Raw genomic sequence first — 3,297 nt, 5'->3', positions numbered from 1 at the left:
ATGTCCTTCTCAAAGACAATATATTCCTCACTGTTGCCTTCTCTTCTATAGAGAAGAACCAGAATTAGCCCCAACGATCACATTTGCTAAGCAATATACTTCTTTTAAACTTTGTTGTAGTTTCTAGTGGAACCCACCATTACACTACTGTAATATTGATATGTTAATTGTAAATTACAGCACAGTGGGGACTATTTCAACTCTGAGTTGCTGCCCTTTTGATCTGGGTCCTGTCAAGGCTCCATGCTCCAGTGTAGGGGAATGCCAGGGCAGGGAGGAGGGAGGAGGGGGGAGTGGTTGGGGGATGGGGGAGCACTGTCATAGAAGTAGGAGGAGGGGGGATGAAATTCGGGATTGCCAGAGGGGAAACTGGGAAAGGGGATAACATTTGAGATGTAATTAAAGAAAATATCCAATAAAAGAAAAAAATGATTAAAAAAAGAGGAGCACCAAGTAGAGAAAAAAATGTCTGGACTCTGAGTTCAAGGCATAGGTAGCCTCAAAATGCCACAGTAGGAAGAAGTGGAGGTGATGATGCTAGGGATACAGGAGGAAGCCATCTTTGTTTCTGACACTATGTGCTGTTTTCAGCAAAATGATGTAGGATCCAGAAATAGGGTACCTGGATTTCAGCCTTTCCTCTGTCATTTACACACTCTATGATTTAGGGAGTAGTAAGACTATTTCTATATGCTTCTGAAGTTCTTTCCTTAAAAAAAAATGTGTATAGGCATTTTGTCTCCTGTATATCTGCACCATATATGTGTCCGGTGCCTGAGGAGGCCAGAAGAGGGCACCAGATCTGTTGTAACTAGAGTTACAGATGGTTGTGAGCTACCCTGTGGGCATGAGAATGGAATCCGGCTCTTCTGGGAGATCAGCCAGTGCTCCTAACCACTGAGCTTACAGCTCCAGACCCCTGAAATTCTTTTTTATGCTACCTACCAGTCCCTGGTTTTCCCTCTGGGAAGAACAGACTCTTCATGCCTAGTCATCTAAAAGTCATGCTTCTCTTTTCTCTTCCTCTTCTGCATTTGTTTATTTATTTATTTATTTATTTATTTATTTATTTATTTATTTATTTATTTGACAAGGGTCTCTCTATTATGGCTGTCCTACAGTTTACTACTATAGATGAGGTTGGCCTTAAACTCACAGAGAGCTACCTGTTTCTGCTTCCCCAGTGATGAGAGTAAAACATGCTCCATAAAACTTGACTTTTTCTTTTCTTTCCTTTCTTAAATTGGATATTTTTTTATTTACATTTCAAGTGTTATCCCCTTTCCTGGTTTCCCATCCATAAATCCCCTAACCCATCCTCCCTCCCCCTTCTTCTATGAGGGTGCTCCCCCTCCCTACCCCCCCACCCCTTCCCACCTCCCCACCCTAACATTCCCCTACACTGGGGGGTTCAGCCTTGGCAAGGCCAAGGGCTTCTGTTCCCATTGGTGCCCAACAAGGCTATCTTCTGCTACATATGCAGCTAGAGCCATGAATCTGTCCACGTGTACTCTTTGGATGGTGGTTTACCCTGGGAGTTCTGGTTGGTTGGTATTGTTGTTCTTATGGGGTTGTAAGCCCCTTCAGCTCCTTCAATCCTTTCTCTAACTTCTCCAATGGGGACCCCATTCTCAGTTCAATGGTTGGCTACGAGCATCCACCTCTGTATTTGTCATGCTCTGGCAGAGCCTCTCAGGAGGCAGCTATATCAGTCTCCTATCAGCATGCACTTCTTGGCATCAGCAATATTGTCTGGGTTTGGTATATATATATATATGTGTGTGTGTGTGTGTGTGTGTGTGTGTGTGTGTGTGTGTGTGTGTGTGTGTGTGTGTGTGTGTGTGTATGCTGGATCTTGAGGTGGAGCAGGCTCTGAATGGCCTTTTCTTCAGTCTCTACTCCAAACTTTGTCTCCATATCTCCTCCTATGAATATTTTTGTTCTTCCACACCTGGCAGTTTCTAAAAGGAGAAATGGAAGTATGCTGAGTGTCCATTTTCCTCTCCCCTCCCTGATTGGAACTAGGTGTCAAATTGTCAATTACTTGTGACTTAGGGAATTGCTGCTTCCTCATGTGGGACCCTGTAGGGTGTTAATACTGAATCATTGACTGGGGAAAACCACCCAGCCATATCTTCTTCTTCTTCTTCTTCTTCTTCTTCTTCTTCTTCTTCTTCTTCTTCTTCTTCTTCTTCTTCTTCTTCTTCTTCTTCTTCTTCTTCTTCTTCTTCTTTCTTCTTCTTCTTCTTCTTCTTCTTCTTCTTCTTCTTCTTCTTCTTCTTCTTCTTCTTCTTCTTCTTCTTCTTTCTTCTTCTTCTTCTTCTTCTTCTTCTTCTTCTTCTTCTTCTTCTTCTTCTTCTTCTTCTTCTTCTTCTTCTTCTTCTTCTTCTTCTTCTCCTTCTCCTTCTCCTTCTCCTTCTCCTTCTCCTTCTCCTTCTCCTTCTCCTTCTCCTTCTCCTTCTCCTTCTCCTTCTCCTTCTCCTTCTCCTCCTCCTCCTCCTCCTCCTCCTCCTCCTCCTCCTCCTCCTCCTCCTCCTCCTCCTTCTCTTCTTCTTCTTCTTCTTCTTCTTCTTCTTCTTCTTCTTCTTCTTCTTCTTCTTCTTCTTCTTCTTCTATTTCAAAATAAAGAAACAATCATACCCTTTTAATGTTCTCAAAGGCTACATAAGAATCAGACATGGGGGGCACACATCTACAATACCCATTTATCTGAGGAGCTGCAGGATGAGAGCTGTGAGTTCAAGGCAGAGTGACTTTCGGGTCAATCAGGGATAAGTAACCTAAACATTTTATCTGTAAAAAGAGGGGGTAGAGACTAGGAATGTATCTGAGTTGGATACATAGTTCTGCCTTTATTATGAACTGGACCCTGATTCAATCTTCAGTTCTGAGAAAAGAAAGAGAAGAAGGAGGGGAACAGGGAATGATTAGATTTTGTGAGGAAGGTATAGAAAGATGCAAACAAGAGCACAGGTCTGTTACATGTGGAGATGAACCCTCCAGCCTCACCCCTGCTCCCATTTAGGAGTCTAAGCTACTCAGTGACATGCCTAGTTTAAGACAACATATTTTTTCTTAGAGTTTATGCAGCAGGAGGGTTCTAGAGTCACTTTGTGGAGTGTATTGGTCAAATTTTAGCATGCTCTTAATTGCATCATTCTGAATGAGGGCATCAGATTAGTGGGGAATGCTGTAGAGAGAGTAATGGTTAATAGTAGTAGTAGTAATAACAACAACAACAACAACAACAATAATAATAATAATAATAATAATAATAATAATAATAGACAACCTTTT

This window comes from Rattus norvegicus, chromosome 18, assembly GCF_036323735.1.
Source record: "Rattus norvegicus strain BN/NHsdMcwi chromosome 18, GRCr8, whole genome shotgun sequence".
NCBI classification, from domain to species: Eukaryota; Metazoa; Chordata; class Mammalia; order Rodentia; family Muridae; genus Rattus; species Rattus norvegicus.
Note: the sequence above shows the minus strand (reverse complement) of the source record.